The sequence below is a fragment of the Pinus tabuliformis genome, chromosome 5_1 (genome assembly GCF_031772625.1).
Source record: "Pinus tabuliformis cultivar Carrire ecotype Pingquan chromosome 5_1, CPIR1, whole genome shotgun sequence".
Lineage (NCBI taxonomy): Eukaryota > Viridiplantae > Streptophyta > Pinopsida > Pinales > Pinaceae > Pinus > Pinus tabuliformis.
The window spans coordinates 930,655,658-930,675,713 of record NC_142305.1 but is presented as its reverse complement, the minus strand read 5'-3'; positions in this window follow the sequence as shown (position 1 = coordinate 930,675,713).

The following is a 20,056-nucleotide window of genomic DNA, read 5'->3' as shown; positions in this document are numbered from 1 at the left end:
GGATGAGAGAAAGCAATTTTAAATTGACTTCTCTCCAAGTCTATAGCAGATAATAATCTTGCTTGTTCAGGAACAACTTGAGACTCAGCTTGAATCTCCATATTTACTTGCACCTTTTTATTTTTTTTCAGCAATTTGAGCAAACATATTTTGAAGAAAAGGAACCTGATCATGAGCAGGCTCTCTAGAAGATGGGGAGGGCGGTGCGCCCTTTGTTTCTCCTAATTGAATTATTAGGCCAAGTAGAGCTGCAGCCGCTACATCTGAAAGTTTAGCTCTTTTGGCTGCTTTTCCTTCTTCTTCATCCAAGTCAATAACATTTTCTCTAGCCCTCTTAGCACCCTTTTCTGAAATGCTAGGAGTTTCAACCTCCGCCCCCTAGGTGACTTGTAAACCTTCATTTTCCATCTTCTCTGTTTCTGGTCTACTCTCATGTACAAATGCTGAACACCCATTCTCCATCCTCCTCTTGGAAATAACTTGGTGAGGGTCATAGGCCCACTCAACCACTTGTAAAAGACACATGTCATTCAATAGCCTCTCAACCTCTTGAGCAACTTGTCTAGTGTTCACAATGAAAGGACCTACTGCTCTGGGAAACTTAAACAAATAACCTTTTTTCATGGGAACAAAATGGACTTGATCCACATTCAAACCCTGTCTGATAAATTCTAGGGCAAAGAGCCTCATTGGCACAAATTTGGGCAATCTGTATGGTTTAACTGAGGCTCCATAAAGCCTAATCTCTGCATGATCCTCAAAAACATACCAGTCACCACACCTCACATCTTTACTCAACTGAAGGAATTCCTGAGCTTTGGGAAGGAAAGCTGGAGGTAAGGTTCCATTCAAGATCTTGTAAACTACCGGAAGAAATAAAGAGGTGAACTCAAACAATCAACTATCCCCTGGATCACCTCTGACCAAGTCTGTCAAAAATACTACTGATTGTTTTCTCTTGTTTGGATCAACAACATTTAATTCCAACCCTGAGAAGTGCTCAACGTTGTGGTATAAAAACAAATAAGTAATGACTGAATGGAACTTAAAAGATCGAGTAAGAGGTAGAGTCATGAATTGAGTATTGATGACATTTACCCAAAAAGATGGGATATCTAACACAACTTCTGGCTTCATCATTAAGGAGAAGAATCCCAGCACCACTTTATCAACCTGTCTGGAATCTCCTTTCCCTAAAATCTTTGAAATTACTTGTAAGACTGGTCTTATATCAACTGCAAATATATCTAAAGGGAACAAATTATCATCTAAAGAGAATTGTCCTGACTTAGGAGCTAAGAATGAGGTGACATGAGACAATTCTTGGGGTGACAAGCTATCATAATGGGAGACCAGGGATTCCTCAGTAAAGGTAGTATATGTTCCTGACACGGGTTAATTCAGTGCTTGGTGAATTAACTGAGTGGTTACTTGGAAAACATTTTCTCGAGAATGATTCATTACGAAGCACTTCTTAGGGTACATGGATGAGGCTAGCCATTGGATGAATGCGTGAAACAAGTGAGTCTTAGGGACGAAAGCTGCTAAAACACCTGACCGAACCATTACCATGGATATAGGGGACTTTTTCTGGTTCAGAATAACTTCTTGATATAATGGTAAATGCTTAATTGTACAGAGGGTATCAGAAATACCGTGTTCAATATCCATTAATGGGGTATGAATGATTGAGGAAGAACTTACTTGCTTGGCCATGGCGTCTGGTGGGTGACAGTTGCTGACTCGGAATACAGTTGCCGAAGACAATTGCTGACTTGGAATATTGAATTAAAAGGAAGCTGCTTCGTTTTACAAGCGAATGATTAATACAAAGTTCTCTTTTACACTTTGATTATATACAACAACCAAACGGGGGGAAAAATCTGCAATAAATGCTGCGAAATAAATGTTGTGCATTAATGGAGTGGTGGATGAGGTGACAGGGTACGATGAGTGATATGGGCGATTAACGAATGAAGGTGGTGGAAGACGTGGAGTGGACGACGTGGAGCGGAATAATTTGGGTGGCCCGCCGCAAGGGTAAGGAATGTACGGGGGCTTTATTAGAGTTGAACCCCCACAGTAATCTCATGTCATAGATCGCAGTCAACCATGCCAACGTCACGGTCAACTGCGGGGGTTGAGCCTGAATTAATTTCCGTGTTCGTTGCTTGCCCGTAGCACACCTCAACGTGCTTATCAAGTTATCACTTGATTGCACCTCTTGAACCTGCATGAACTTTAGTAAATGGGTCGGGCCCATTTACATTGTTGATTTTATTTTTTTAAAGAAACAAAATAATACTCCAGCGTTAAGATTTTTTTTTTTATAATTTTTTTCAGAAATTCATAGATAATATTTGTTTTTTGTTATATATATATATATATTGTAATATTACTAAGAAACTTCAAATGACAATGGATGCTACAACAAAAGGTATACAGAGAAATCAACTCTCCTAGGCCTAACTGCTAGTTTGAAACCTACCAAAGTGGAAGCCAACAATTTTAGTCATGCCTGTGAATAAACTTAAGACTAGGAGGAGCCCTTGCAATGAGTGAGGCTGGGATTTTCCTCTCGATGCTCCACTTTTCCCGCCTTCTGCACAACTCTTTCTTCATGCAGAAGTTGCACTCCATGCCAATGTTTAAGATTTGCATACTTAGGCATGTGTGGGGGTGGACACACCATCCACTTCACTACTCCTTGTCAAATCACTTGGTTGGAAACCACAAGCCTCCATATCGTTGGTGCCTTGGAAAATCACCCCCACCGAGGATAATATTAGTTGATAATTTATTTTCAATATATTTTCTATATTTAAAGTTTAATGTAGGAAAAAAATAAATAAATGATTTTATATGGTTTATCTTCATTTTGATTGGGCAAAAAAATTGAAAACTCAATACCGAGCTCTGCATTACTTGATGACTGAGTAATTTAATATGCAAGTGTTTCATATCTATGACACCTCACACACATATTTATGCACAAGACCATAGTCACATTCATGTGGAATATTATTATATTCCCAATTTCTCATTACTCATTGTCCACATTGATCTGCTCAATTAATTCACAACTACCTACAAGAAAATTTCAATGGAAGAATTTGGACATTGTTTCTGAAAATAGATAAACAAGCCACGTGTATAATGTTGCCATTAGCATAAGTAGTTATCACTCGCTAGCTTATTGTCATGTTCAATATATTAATGCTACAAATGCTCACTTGGCATTCATTGTTACAATTTTATCACTCAATTGTTCTCTTATTATCTTAGTAATCCTCCCAAGTGGTCCCTTGTAGTTTGCCTCGTGTTACAATCCTGAGACTTTTTTTGCATTCATTCTTAATCTAGTGTTTTGATAATAAAGGTAGCTTTTTGTTTTCTCCTTCTCCATGCTGTTGCATGGACTTTCCATATTTCTATTAACAAAGTTTGGAACACGAATGGTTGTAAGTAAGGAAATTATTGTTTGTTGAGAGTGATTTTGATGCTTCTAATTAAAGTTTTTATTATTATTATTCTATTTTAATACTGATAGGTTAAGTGCAACCAGGGTTTCTTGATACTATAAGTAGCAAAATTTTGAAAGCTCACAAAGATTGTCCTTTTAAACTTCTAGTGCATCCTAACATTATGCTTCATACATGCCTATAAAAATACAACTTGAAGAAGTTGCCTAACATAAATATGCACTTATAAGGCATATATTAAAATTTTAAACATAATATAACTCCTAATCATCTATTATTATGAAATTGCTTGCTAAGGCCACCTAGTTAAGGTCAAATTGGCCAATTTGAACTAGTCTCGCTGAGTTCATTGAAGACGCCTGAGCTCGAGCTTTTGACTCCCTTCTGGCTAAATGAAATAACATGCTTTGTGCAAGCTTTAAGGAGTCATGCATAACTACCTATTGATCTAGGTATGTATCTCAAGATCTATAAGAATTTCCCAATAACTTATAGAAGAAATATTAAGGGCATACAAATTATGCATCCATAAATGCCATGAATATAGCTTAGTTCTAGTATATTTATATAACTAAGGGTATATAAGTTGTGAACCTAAGTTAATAATTATTAGTAACACTTTTTATCTTTTCAATTTAACCACTTGTTTGGAAATAAATTATTTCAAAATGAAAACAACTTTTTTTGTTTTCAAAACTCAAATTTCCATATATATATATATATATATATATATATATGGGTTATTATGGGTGGTCGGGGAACAAATGGAATCCTCCCCACCTAAGTTCAATTCCCTCAAGTAACATTATATATATATATATATTCACTTTTGCAATTTATTTAAAAATTTAACCCCTACACAAAGATAAACATGGGCTTTTATTTTTATCATCATAATGTTCCTTATAATAACAATAATTTTGTAAATAATATTAATTTGGGAGAAAATTTTGTTTATTTATTAAATTTATTGAAAATTTACAATTTTTGCATATAATCTTTTGTTTAATTTTTTAAGATTGTAAAAATGTAAAAAAATATATATATATATATATTTTCCCTTTCTCGAGGAAAGACTTATTAATTAACACTTCAATTGAAACACAATTAATTTTATAACTTTTAACTTTTCATTATTGGAGGGTTCAATTATTATACGCTCTTCTAATTGATATTAAGATCAACCCTTCAATTTTGATCACCGCATATATGTATTTTTATTATCCTCTTTTAATTGATATTAAGATCAACCCTTCAATTTTGATCACCGCATATATGTATTTTTATTATCCTCGCCTTAAGGTGGGTATATAATATATGATTTTTCGTTAACCAACATTAGTTGATATTTTATTACTAGGGACCATAGGAATTACTTCGCTCTCAAAGCCCGCTGACTTCCTATTAATTACGGTTGCCTCTCTCATCTGCATAACCAGATTTTATGGGATTATTTTTATTTAATTTTTTTCTTAAATTATTATTTTTATAATTTATGAAAAGTGTATTTCTCCTTTCTTGATTGACTTAGAGCACTTTGATGAGACATAATAACCCTAATGCATTGTTTTTAATTTCCAAATTTGTTAATTTGTGACGAATCATTTTGAAATGAGAAAAAGGGAAATTTTGTAAATACCGCGAACAGTCCAGAAAACTTCAGCAGGCACTGGAATTTATTCATAAAAATAAAGAGAATTTTGGACGTGTGCTCAAACATAGATTTTCCTTGTAAGGAAAAGTAGCAGAACCATAAGAAAGAGCCTCTTCTCTTCACGATGTGCAGAAGCCACAGTGTTTCGTTAGATGTGACGAAATATCAGATGTTGATCTCAATATCATAAAGAAAATAAATATGGAATGGAGGGCACGTGACGACAATATGGCATTGCTTACGTCAACTGCATTCGATATCTTTCCGTATCTTGCTAATCAAATTCTCTCTGTTCGGTTTTTTCTCGTTATGACTGCATTTGATCTCTTGCTAATCAAAATCTCTTTGTGAGTTGTTGAGTCTTTATTACTTTACATTTTTGAATTTGGTCTCGCAACCAACTCGAGGTGTTAGACTTGAGCATTGCGGTTCTGACATAATTTTTTACTAAATGTAGTTGTCTATAACGCGATTTTTTGAAAGTTTTTCTGGTGGGTTTTTCCGGTCGAAATCCGGCAGGAATTTATTGGAGTCGCAAGTTTGATAGCTAGTTTCTACACAATGAAAGCGTCCCAGGGGTTTTTCAGGGTGCTGAATCCAAATATGTAGTTAAAAAACCATTTTAACTGTAACAAATCAACATTTAACCTGAATTTCTTCCGCCGGATTCCGTCACCTAAATCTCCAAAAAGTCGCATTATAGACAACTCCTTTACGAAATTAGCACAGGGGCATCAGTGGGGGAGCAATACCATACTATGTGGGTTCATATTGGGGATATATATTGAAGAAAAAATGACATAATATATTGGGGGATATACAGGGGGTAAAGGGTTTTTATATTGACAGGTATAAAAAATGGAGCTTAAAGTTAATGAAAAATATAAAGGGGTAAAAAAATGTTAATGAAAAATGGATATCTACAATATCTAGTGAAATTATGGGTTTTTTAAATTGGGAAGGTGTATTGGGTTAATACTGGTAGGGTGTTAAATAATTTGTTTTTTACAAGTATTTTCCAATATGTAGCCAAATTAAGGGGTATTGTTTAGTATGTCATGAACGCACGTGATATGTCAGAGGTTCATTGAGTGAAGCCCCCATGGAAATTAGTTACAGAAAATGGGATCAAATTCTAAGAAAGTCCATGAGTCCAAAATGGATGGTGGGTTATTTCTTTTGTTGTATTAAATTAGTTGTGATAACTACTTTCAAGAAGGTGAAATTATAAAAATAGAAGTTCCGCAAATGATTTTGTCTATTCTAGGTTGTATTATGTGTGAGATACAATGTAGAAATGGAGCAAATTTGCCCACCCCGATATTTGGTCTTGCATCCCACATACTTTCGCATCAACAATTGATATATGTATATATATAGATATATATTTCACCCTAGTGTATCCATGGTTAGCTGAGAATGTTTTATAAACAAACCACATTTATAAGCACACTTGGACTGGGTATATTCAGGCCTGCTCCAAAAGAAAAATATTAACAACAAGTCACTAAGCCAATCATTGACTTAGTGCATGGCCAATATCCATGTATGGTATGGATGGCAGCTTGATATCTGCAGGCCAATTGATAAAAAAATTTGGTAGTTTGATTTCTAACGGGCCAATAGTTTGATTGACCGTTGTATGGGAAATTGATTGATGAACAATGACTTATTAATGTGAGTTACACGTCCAACTACCAAACGTGCCTTGATTGATGGACGGGCCAACTGTTTAATCTTTACATACTACCTAGTGTCTGCATTCAGGAGCGATACCAGAAATCTCTGCAGAAAAGAGTTTGACACAAGAGCTACAACCAAAGCCGACCACGAGCACGAGTAGAACAAGTTGGTTTTTGAAACAGATTTTACTTCTGTTTCTAAAACCAAAATTTGTTTTGAAAACCAACCTGTTCTGCTCATACTCGTGCTCAACTCTGATTGTAACTCCTATGTCAAGCTCGTTTTCTACAAAGATTTCTGGTATCGCTCCCAATTGCAGAGACTAGGTAGTATGCAGAGATTAAATAATTTCCCATCCATCAATCAAGGCGCGTCTGGTAGTTGGACGTGTAACTTGCATTAATAAGTCATCGTTCATCAATCAATTTCCCATACAACAGTCAATCAAATAGTTGGCCTGTCAGAAATTAGACTACTGGAAAAATTTATCAATTGACACGGAGATATCAAGCTGTCATCCATACCATACATGAATATTGGCTTAGTGACTTGTTGTTAATATTTGCCCACCCGGAAATGCCTTAGTTCAGGTTGGTCTCTTCCGAGCTTGAAATACTCCTTCGTGCCTCATGGCAACAAGGTGACGTGCCCTTTAGGGCCCTCCTCGCATTCCACGCTACCCACGGTGCATAAAACATATCACACAAAATATTATGTTAAATATAACCTATTGTTTTGATATATTATAGGATAATGTTTTGTCTTTATCCTCCATTGATCCTATTCCTATATAAAAGACTATTATATATTAGGTGTTTGAGAGGTTTCATTAATAGCGGAGTTTCTTTCGAGACAATTTTGAAATTTCTATATTGTCTTGTATTTTTATTTACTAGAAAGAACACAACAAAAAAATATAACCATGAAAAAAGTTGATGTGGCATATAATCCTAAGTAATTTTAAATATATAAAGAGAATCATAGTTCTAAGATGATAAATTAATCTCATAAATTACAAGCATATTAACAAACTCACAAACAAATTAACCTTAAAAATAAATAAATAGATGTTGATTAACATGTTCCTCCTATAGAGTGACCAGAGAATGTTCCAATGCAAGTTCTCCGAAATTACAATTAAACTGGATCTGGGTATTTTGTTTTATATAGTCTTGAAAAAAGAATTCCAATGTCCAAAAACAAAATATCTAGAGCCAATTTAATTGTAATTTAGGCAAAGTTGCATTGGAACATTCCGTGGTCACTCTATAGGAGGAACTTGTTAATCAATTTCTATTCATTTATTTTCAAGGTTAATTTGTTTGTGAGTTTGTTAACATGCTTGTAGTTTATGAGATTAATTTATCATCTAAGAACTAATATTTGTGTGTGTGTGTGTTTTCCACATGGCCAATCCATGCGAAACTTGGCCTACCTTCAAACAAATTTCTTTTGGTGTGGACCTAGCTTCATTCGAGGTCTGCACATTCGAGCCCTAGCACCACTTAGGCCCTGCACCTTACTACCTCCACACAACCGACGAGCTCCACACCATAATCAATAAATCATATAAATATATTTTATTTATTACATTTATAATAAATATGTCATTACATTTTAGTTATAATAATTACAATATTATATACTACAACATTTATATATAACATAATGTCATATTATCCCTATATATACCAATTACCTATATAGCATAAATAATCATATTTTTAATACCATACAACATATAAATATATTTATATATATGAAATAAAACAAGGGTATGTGGGACCCAACTACCATCGGGCATGTTCCAACCTTTCCCCACATTATAGTTATATGTTATAATCACGACTTAATCATAAATACATATTAAAATACAAGCGGGACCCTCCCTACACCCTCTCCACCACATGAATTCTATGTTGTAATACTTTATAATGCAATGGAAATGTAATTTATATGGGATTGACCCAATATAACTCTCATGGGTCCCCTGGTTAATCAACAATGGAGACATGGCGAGGATTTCAATGGTGCAGATCAGATTACAAATCCCCCCTCCCCTTTGCTAAAATCATTGCGGTGTGCGCACTCAAGGTTTTAGAATTGGGTTCCACACCTTCCATCTGACGATGATCTGCAGCTCCATTAATCTGATGGTTCACGTTAAATTGTGGACCCCTCTCCCCCCATGAACGTCACAAGGGGCGGGGGGGCAGGTCTACACTCATGGTTCTAGTCTCCCCATCTAGGTTTAAATTGACCAATGCTAACGAAGTTGCCCCTGTGGCCTGTGGTCACCTCCACGTCGTTCACTTGACCCCCACATTGAGTTCCGTATCAGGGCAACGTTTTCCTCCGCAGTTGATAGGTCGACTTAACACCTTGTATCTAAGCATGGCTTTCACAACATATCCCATATATCGACCCTCGCTTGACACCTCCTACATTTGTTAGCCTTGACCATAATTTGCATAAGGGTGCACACTACATTGACGGGGGTTCACATTATGCAATTTGTATATATACGAGATACGATACAGTCCTTGTACACCAAAGACTTCATACACTAGCGGGTCTGGTAGGGATTTCACCCCGGAACCCTACCTCGTAGACTTATATAAATTCATACGTTTGGGCATATACTCGACAACCCTTCCCATTTTTTATCAAAAGGAGTTTTTACAGCAAGGGATGTAAACCATGAGAGAATGTAGTGTGAATGATAAAGATGGTTGCATTCCAATTGTTTTGTAGTTTCCCCATTTTTAAACCTCTCATAACAAATTGTGCACATCACTTCATCACTTCCTGTATTGTCATTCTGATTAATTATAACATCCAATAACGTATCCACTACTTGTATAGGACTACTACTTATAACTTCCTCTCCAATGTAATTCAAGTTTGAAATCAAAGTTATATGTATTCTCCTCTAGATGTTGCATCATTTGATGCCAACTAAACCTGAAATTCCATATAAATTCGCTGGAGTACTGGACTCCATTGTCGGGTTGGTGAAAATACAACATGTATCGAATTATAATGGCTTCTTCAACCAATCTAAGTGTTGTGAGATAGTCTTGATTCACATATTCACTGCTTAGAATTATTTTGCGACATTGTAAGATATATTCTAGCTATCAATCTTCTAGTTTGCATATAGTAACATTCTCTATTAAATTCTACAACCTCCACACATTATTAAAAGTCACACTCGACACCAAAAATTGTCTATCATTTTCATCATTTATTTGTGTTGTGACGGCTTAATCAGAAATACTAACTATGTTTAGCTCAGCTTCGACGTACCTCAAACTATAAGAATTAAGTCTTTGCTACTTCCTTTATATGCGGTTACAATGGGATTGTTGATCCTTTCATATGCTTCTTCCAGTATTTCGAAATGACCAAATTTGTAGAGTTTCCCTGCACTCATCCCAACAACCACCACTTGTTGAGTGTGTGTAACAATGTTGATTTTGGGTGCAAAATACGTTTTGTACGAGATGGAGGTGTGCGGAAGAAGGGTGTGGAGGGAGAATGTGTGCAGAGGTGTGGAAGTGGGGATATGTGCGGAAGGAGGAACAATGTCGAAGAGAGATCTACACTTCCACACCTCCCGTACAACAGTTCTTCTGCACACACATGAACTCTTAAAACTTTGATTATAGATTTTGATATTTGTTATGTTTATTGTAATGCTTTATATTAGTTAAATAATTTTATTTTATTTTTAATTATTAAAATCAAGTTTTGTCTGCTATAAGGAGAAATTTGAACACCATGATATGTAAGATTGTGAAGGAACCACTGGCATTCCCCATTAACTTCTTCAAGTAATCCCTTGTTGTAATTGTCCTAGGAAGAAAAGAAAAATAACGCTATAAGAAGAGGTTGTCAATGAGACACATAAATCTTATTTCGCTCTCATTAATCAATTCTATGATCATCTCTCTGGTCACATGTTCGAATCTCTCAGCCATGCAATAACGTCACCCATGACATGGCTCTCCCAATCGCTCCATTTTGTTCATGTTTTCGGCTAAAAAGGTAAAGCGTGCTCTGTGTTCCTTCGTGTGAGTTCATTCCTCGACTGTATCGCTTTGTTTTCAAGCGCATCAATGTCCCACGTCCAATGTAAATAAAATTGGATGATCATTCAATATTTTACATAGGTCGGTGAAAAAATTCGAGCTCATCTTGTCAAAGATTCTTTGCATGTACTTACCTAGGTCACTTCATGTTTACACATAAAAAGATGAATGTCGACTTCAAAATTTGCAAAGTTCTCCTACGACAGAACAAAATTGGACAACCTAGTTTTGGAAATAGGATTTGCCTATGGTTGCCCTAGTGGAAATTTGATCAAACTTTTTAAGATATTGTCGCTAGCTCAATAAAAACCAACCACGTTGTCATGCGAAGAAAAAGTGTGCGGAACAAAGTGTGTGCAGGGAATGTGTGTGCAGAGAAAGTGACACAAACTTTATTGCACACACATGATTTTTGTTTTGTTTTGTTTTTGTTTTGTTTTGTTTTTTGTTTTTTTTTTTTGTTTTTGTTTTTGTTTTTTTGTTTTGTTTTGTTTTTGTTTTTTTGTTTGTTTGTTTGTTTTTTTTTAAAGGTTTACAAAAAGCGAGAGATAGAAAATTCCTATGTATGTAAAATAACAATGATTGCGAGGATGCCTCACCCCCCCACCCTCGTGATATAAACAACAAGGGGGAGGGGGGGTGGTGGGGTTCTGCACTGCGGGTTCCACCACAAAGTTCTGCGTCCTTAATCTAATGAGAGTCGCTTTACTTGTCAACATCCATCCTTGTGAATTGTGGGGGGCACCTCATGACATCACAAAATGAGTAGGAGGGGGTCCGCAATCATGGTCCCACTTGCTCCCTAACGCAAACCCTACACTACCTTAATCGCGCGAACGTAGAGGCAGGGTCTTGCTATGCAACTATCCCTCTTGTTTTTAATATATTTTCTATATTTAAAGTTTAATATAGGAAAAAATGGTTTTATATGATTTATCTTCATTTTGATTGGGCAAAACAATTGAAAACTTATCGCTGAGCTCTACATTATCTTGACAAGTAATTGATATTTTCACATTTATTGTTGATTGAGTGATTCAATATGCAAGTATTTCATATCTATGACATATCACACACAAATATTTTTACACAAGACCATAATCACATTCACGTGCAATATTATTATATTCCCAATTTCTCATTACTCATCGGCCACATTAATTTGCTAAATTATTTCACAACTACCTACAAAAATAATTAATGGAGGAATTTGGACATTATTTTCAGAGAGAAAAAAAGAAAGAAATATGAAGAAGATAAACAAGCCATGTGTACAATGCTACCATTATCACAAGTATTTGTCACTCGCTAGCTTTGTCATGTCCAAGAGATATTATTACTACAAATTCTCACTCAATATTCATTGTTACAATTTTATGACTCAATTGTTCTCTTATTGTCTCTGTAATCCTTCCAAGTGGTCCCTTTATAGTCTGCCCAATGTTCTAATCCTTAGACATTTTTTTGTACATGCTTGATGTAACAACCTACAATTTAAATATACAACTAATTAGATCAATTATGCGATTTATAATCAACACACCTCTATTCAAGTAATTAACATAGAATTTTGAAAAGTATGAGCAAAGACAATTTACCTGTAGAGATGATATTCCTTACTTGTAGTTTTAGAGTTGAACGTTATTTGAATCTCGCTAACTGCAACAAAGTTTTGGGGACGACTCTCCATCCAACTATAAGCTCAACTACACGAAATATTTCTACAGCTGGCCAACCCCGAGCCCTCAATCAACGTACTACTACCAGGGAATCCTTTGTCTCACAAGAAAATGGAGGAAGGAATGATGAATCTCATATTCTTCATCGTCCATTAAAGAGAACAAATAATGGAAAATGGGTTCACATGCACACATTCCATGTGTCAACACACAACTTTTATTTCTTTATTTTAAGTTTTACTTAATTTAATATTTCTCTTAATTCAACTCTTTGTTATTTTATTTATTTTTAATTTCTGTTAATTTTACTATTTTTATAGTTTACTTTTATATATTTATTTAGAACTCCATTATTATTATTTATTTATTATTATTATATTCTCATCATTATTTATTATCATTATATTTTCTTTAATTTTTATAATTTATTTACCATTATTATCATTTCTTTATTGTTTATCATTTATTTACTTATATTTTAATATTATATTATATTATTTATCATTTTTATTTTTATTATTATTAGGGGACATTACTTTCTCCCCCTCTTTAAGGAACTTCGTCCCAAAGTTAAGTTGAATCATTTAACATTTTATTTATTTAGTTATTTATTACTTCACATTTGCCATACACTTTATGCTGAATCTAGTATAACCAACAAGCATCAAAAGTTTCCACAACACCCGGGAAATCCCAAGGAATCTCTGTCATTTTTCCCACTTTCGAAACCAAGCATAAGCCTCATCGATCTGTACCATATTCCAAGGCTCGCCTCAAGGCTCGCACCCGGCTCAGACCTCATCTACCCCAAGGTAGGGACCCAACTCAATACTCCATGCAGTAGTACTCCAGCCATCTTGAAAGGCTGGCCCACTCCCTCCACACTCACTAAGGTGCTCATCCCTAGGCAACGAAGTCCTTACACCCCCACCAAACTCCGGGATCCCAAGCCATTATCAGGCACTTGCCCTACAATATGAGGCACTTAGCCTCCTCAAGAAGGTCACATTGCTCCTCAATAGCTATCCATCAAGAGCTATACAAGACAAATGATTCCCTCGCAGTAGTATGTTGATTGAGGGCTCGGGGGTGACCAATTGTAAAAATATTATGTGCAGTTGAGCCTACAGTTGGAGATTCATCCCCAAAACTTTGTTGCGGTTAGCGGGATTCAAATAATGTTCAACTTCGAAATTACAAGTAAGGAATATCGTCGCTACAGGTAAGTTACCTTTGCTCATTTTGTCAAAATTGTATGTTAATTAGTTGAATAGAGGTGTGTTTATTATAAATCGCATAATTGATCTAATTAGTTGTATATTTAAATTGTGGGTTGTAACACTTAAACTAGTGTTTTTATAATAAATATATCTTTTTGCTTCTTCCTTCTCCATAGTTTTGCATGGACTTTCCATATTTCTATGAACAAAGCTTGGAACCTGAATGCTTGTGAGTAAGGAAATTGTTGTTTGATGAGAGTGGTTTTGATGTTTCTAAGTAGAGTTTTTCTTTTTTCTTTTAATATTGATAGGTTAAGTACAACCAAAATTCCCTGATACTATAAGTAGCAAAAGTTTTGAAAGAAAATAAAGATCATCCTTTCAAACTTCTATTGCATCCTAACATTATGCTTTAGATATGCCTATAATGGTACGCCTTGAAGGAACTGCCTAACATAAATATGCACTTAGAAGATGTATCAAAATTTAAATTAGAATATAACTCCTAGTCATATATTATCATGAAATTGCTCGTTGAGGTCAAATTGTGCACTTTGAATTGGTCTCATTGTGCTCATTGAAGATGCCTGAGCTCTCGAGCCTTTGACTATCGCATACCTAGATGCAAGAACAAACTACATATGGGTTTGAAGACATTGTAATTTGGCATTAAGTTCATGAAGTTGTTGGTGATGAGAGGACATGATGTATGTAAGTGTGCCTCTCTGCACATTCAACCTGTCAACTTTTCTACCAACTCGACCAATCCTTAAACACAACTCCTCCTCTATCCTCACAACTTTAGAAGTTGCACCACATCTCCCCCTTGGCCTTTGTTCCCTCACAGTAATTTTTTCCCTCACTCTACTGTCTATTGATGCCTAATTCACCTCACCACCTCGGCAAAACAGGCCTTCAAATTAATCACTCCAAGCTTGGATGAAGAACACAATTACCACCCTTGAGTTGTCTTCTTCCCACACTATGTTGGTAATTAGCAATTTAAATTATGCACATAAAGTGTAATTTCCACATATATACCTCTCACCTATATCAACCTTAGTGTTCCCTCCCCACTCTAAGCATCAATTTTTCCCACTACATTCGCATGATGAAAGTTTATCTTCCTTGGAATTCCATGACTGTTGTGAAAAATGCGAACTAGATACATTGCCCATGTAACATTAGTTGTGATTCTCGTCATCTAACAACTCTCTAATAAACTCTTTTGGTGCCTCCCACAAGCATCGTGTTTGATACATGCAATGGGAATACACCACCATTTGATTAATTAATAACCCATGATTATATGTTTTGGGATTAAAGACTCCGTGACAGGTTCCACTTAAATTCATGGTTCCAAGGGCTAGACCCCAAGCCTAATTTATCAAGTAGTTTGTTGTATAGTTGAGGTTCTAAAGAATATGTTTGACCTAAACATTTGGAATTGGAGATAATAATATTAGAATTCTTTTGAGTAGATGATCTAGTTTCACATAGAGGGTTTGGTTCCTAATGATAGATGCCTTTTTGTGTTGTTTAAATCACCCACAATATTGAGAGATGTGATTGAGATGTGCATGGACAAAACAATGTCTTGGAGTGGTGCATACACCTCGCTTTTATTGGTTGATGCTACTCTTAAGCTCCATGAAGCTTTCTAGCAAAGGTAGAGTGCTAGAGATTTTCTTGAGTTGTACATGCATGATTTCTTTAAGTAGTTATCTATTCATTGACCATGGCCATAACATTATATTGATTAAGTAATTCAAACTCACCATATGCATTAGTTCTTGGATTTTTTTTTGTGAAGGCAAGTTTTGCAATAAAAGACCATAACATTCCCTCTACCATTTGTTGTTCATTGTGTCATCTTCTAATAGGAGGTAAAGAAGCAATAATGAAGGCTACCTTGGAGTTTTTCCTAGGAAGAAGCATAATCTTTGAACCTGAGAAAAACGAATTTATGGTCAATGTTTTGCTTTTGAATAGTCCTCGTTTAACACTAGAGTTGGAGGATGATGACCAAATGATGTTAGTGGTCTAGTTTGTGAGGACTATGAAAAGAAAAGCACATAAATAAATTGTCGAAAAGGGTTAAGAAATATCCACTCGGGACCCCACAACTATATGGAAGATGTAATGGAGGAGTAAACTAAAGATGGGCACATCATATGTTGGGGTTCTCAGAATAAGCCCATGATCATAGCCCTGCATGTTCATCTCTTGGCTTTCTAAATCCTACCTTTTAGTTTTGTTGCAAGTAAACAAAAATGATTTTATTTGTTTGCTCATAAAATAATTACATGGTTTTCCCATAGTGCATTGTGGTAGAACAAATATTTCCACATTGACAAATAATTTAGTGAAAAATTAACATTCTAAATAACAAATGTTTTTTTAAAGTAGTTAGCAACATTTTTTTTCATATAATAAGAATATATGACTCTTTTATGTATTTTTTGTTTTATAATGTTTGAGAGGGAGATAGTATGAATAGGGTCCACACACATCGGGTAAATTAGTAAATTCTTATTTATGTGTATATTTAATATTTTCTTATTTTAAAATTTAAAATTTGTACATAGTTTTCATTATAATACAATGCTTAAAATAAGTTTGTTGAAGACAATAAAACTTTCCACATTGATCACGCAAGCAATAGTGTACCAAGTATAACATTTCAATGTTAGTTGATAATCTTATGGAAGATCATACTAGAATTGTTGATTTTCTTAACAGGACATTCAAAATGATTTGTAAACTACCATGGATATTCCACTAAATAGTTCATCACAACATATCTACTAAAATATATTCAAAATTTTGAAATTTTCTTTATTAAGGTTAAATTTTCCTCAGATTTATGGATCTGTTAATTAATATGTTATGCTTATGCATGCAATATATAAAATATCGAAATTAGAGCAAAAAAAATCACAAACAACAATGAACACAAGATATGATTTGGGAAACCATTTCATGAGAAAACCCAATTGGAAGGTGATGTTGCTCTACTCCCTTTTTCTCTAAATTAAAATCCATGCAAGTACAAAGGAGTGAGACCCATGGCATGTGGGCTAATATAGTACACAACCCCTCTCTGTTTTCTCTCTCCCTGTCTGCTCTTAACTACTATGTTCATTATGGAATAAAATGCACTCAAATAGAATAGAACTCCTTTTTCCCTTGTGGCACAATTATAACACAACCCGATAGCCAATGTTCCTCTCCCTCTTATAGCATGGAAGGCTCATAGAGTTTCAAATTTTCTACATTCACTACTAAGTAAATGCACATGTATGGAGGCAGATTGAGTCTGTAGCCATTATCTCCCACCTTCTTTAGTATCTCAAAGGGACCATATAGCAAAGCCTTGATTTTCTTACCAAGACCTTGTAGCCTCTCCTTATTTAACTGTAATGATACTAAATCTCCCACTTTGAATGATTTCTCTATTATGTGTTGATCATGCCTAACCTTGTATCTTTCCCGTGACTTCTACAATGACTCTTGTACCTGTAGATGGATCTTTCTTCTCAACTTTTTTTGTGCCCTGAAGGCATCCTCGGTGAGATCCTCCCTCATCCTCCTTGTTGCCCATATGCAATATCCAAAGGTGAAGGTGGAAAATATCCAAAGCAAGTTTCAAATGGGGACTTGCATTAGAAGTGTGGATTTCCATATTATAAGAGTGTTGCATATATACCATATTTTACTCTCAAGTATTTGGATGCTTATTACTGTAACCCCTCAAAAGTTACACTAGAGTATTGTTGAACGCTCTTGTTTTCCCATTTGTTTATGGATGGAATGTTGTAGACCTCTTCAACTTAATGTCCATCTTCTCGCATATTATAGTCCAAAATGCACTGAGATCTCGTTCCCATGTTTGAAACGATGCTCCTTGGTATCCCAAAGTGCTCCTAGACCTTTATAAAGAACAAGTCCGTTTCTTCTTACTCATCGATGGTATTTTTATAGGGCATTAGAACACATATTGTTGAACCTACCAGCTACCACAAATAGGTAGTCATGTCCCTTCCCAGTTGTTGGTAAAGCTCCCACAAAGTCCATGGAAATGCTTTCCCAAGGGTCAGTGGGTATAGTCGAGGGATGCTATAAACCTTCTTTAATGTTATTGGGCTTGTTGGTACAACAAAGCATGCATTATGAACCTATATACTCTTCTTGCATCCTATTCCAATACACATACCTATATAAGTTGGTCACTACCTTCCCTATACCAAAATGCCCTACAACCTTAGAGGTGCGAGCTTCTCTAATAAAATGCAGTGGCTCACTTTAAGGAACACATAACTTATCTGACCCATATAGTAACCGATTTTAGACATGGTATTCAACTTTGTTGTCACCATCATGCACACAACTTTGGCTTTACAACTATTGCAACACCTCCTTGAAGTCCTCATCCTCTGTATATGCATCATTGGTGAAAGACTCCACGTGCACAAGAGATCCTAAAGCTACGATCTTTGATCTGGGTGGCCTTGAAGAAAGTATGTTGGCCAACTTGTTTTGTGGACTAGGTGGTAGCGAAACTATAGGAGTGCATTGTGGACTTCCTTTTGGTGATTTCTTAGGAGAACCTCATGGAGAACCCGGGGGGGTCTGCAGTGGGCCCTTAGGATTCATTTTAATTTTGAAAAGTTATAAAACTAAAGTATGTAATGCTTTATCTTCACCAAACTTTTTAAGAAAATCATTTTTGAAATCATTCTAGTTATTAATCAAACCTTGGGGAAGTGCAAAAGACCACATAGAAGCTTTTCCCTCAAATGTCAACGGGAAAAATCTACACACAACATATCTCTATTGAACACCCATTAAATTAATAGTTAACAAAAATCTATTTACATAATCTTCTTGAGTTTTTTTAACATCTAAATCGTACTTTAGTAAACACTTCTCAGGATGTTTTGGTAAATCGTGCAAGGGTCCTACTAAAGTCATTTCTTTGGGAGTAAGCCATGGTATCTTTAGTTCGTTGGCCATGTTTTGTAGACTAGGGGGCACTGAAACTATATGGCTATGTTGTGGACTACCTTTTGGTGATTTCCCAAGAGAACCTCATGGAGAACCAGGTGAGCTCTTCGGTGGAGATGGTGGTTGACTTACACCACTAAACAATTCTAGGATTATTTCACTTAGATTAGATTTACCCTTTAAAATCATAGATAAATGAGCACCTAGTTTAAGTTCTGTAATTTCATGAGAATCACCTTCTTTCTTTTTCATAGGAAGCTTACAATTTTATGGGATGGGGAATTTAACAAGGGATTGACCAAGCTTTTTACTCTGTGCTGTAGTAAGAATTTGTGATAGTTGTGGGTTAGCTAACACAGGATTAAGCAGGCAAGCTTTTGAAGCTAGAATTGTATTAATAAATTTAGATTGAGATGTTATAAGAAGATTCTTCTGGGATTAAAATTCTAGTGGGTTAGATAGATACTAAGAATGTTATGATATGATTGATTTAAAAGGTTATTGTCTGGAATGAGAATGATGGAGGTTCTACGCTGCGCTAGGGTTCTAGCTTTTTATGACCTTTTGCCTGGTACCACCTCTGGTTTCTTACTCGAGAGATGTTGTATAGATGATACGTGGTGTGATGACGAAGCCCTGCCTTCCTTGTGCTATGAGGATTGAAGGGAACTTTGTTTTTGTTATCCTGCAAATGGGGTAAACCCTTGTTTCTTTTTGCTTTTGATACAAGAGGGTAAGTGAACACATTGTTTTGTTAAATTCATTGGTATGGAGGCTCCCTTCGAACATGAAGTGAATGCTATGTTCATAAAAAATGAGACTGAAGGTTAGATTTATGGTGGTGGCAGGGTTTTTCTGATATTGTCTTGTCTGGCTTGCCCTACAGGGTTATTAAACATACATCCCCCTTCTGCACATTGGGATTTCAGTTCCCTTGGGTACATAGGCTAATTTCTCATAGTAGAGGGATGACAAAGGATGGATATGGTCTGTGAAACTAATAAATCTCAGATATTGTCTCTATATTTCCCCTTCAATGGGTCTCCTCCCTGTTTTCTAGATCGAGATATGGACAAAAACTAGAAAGAAAGAGAAAAATACTAGATCTTTTTGAAGAATTTATCTAGAAAGGGGACAATCCAATGGATATGGGGCACAAATCTAGTGAAACAACTGAAGCAAAGAATCCAAAGTGACTTGGGAATACCAGAAACACATCAAGTTTTGTTATATGAAG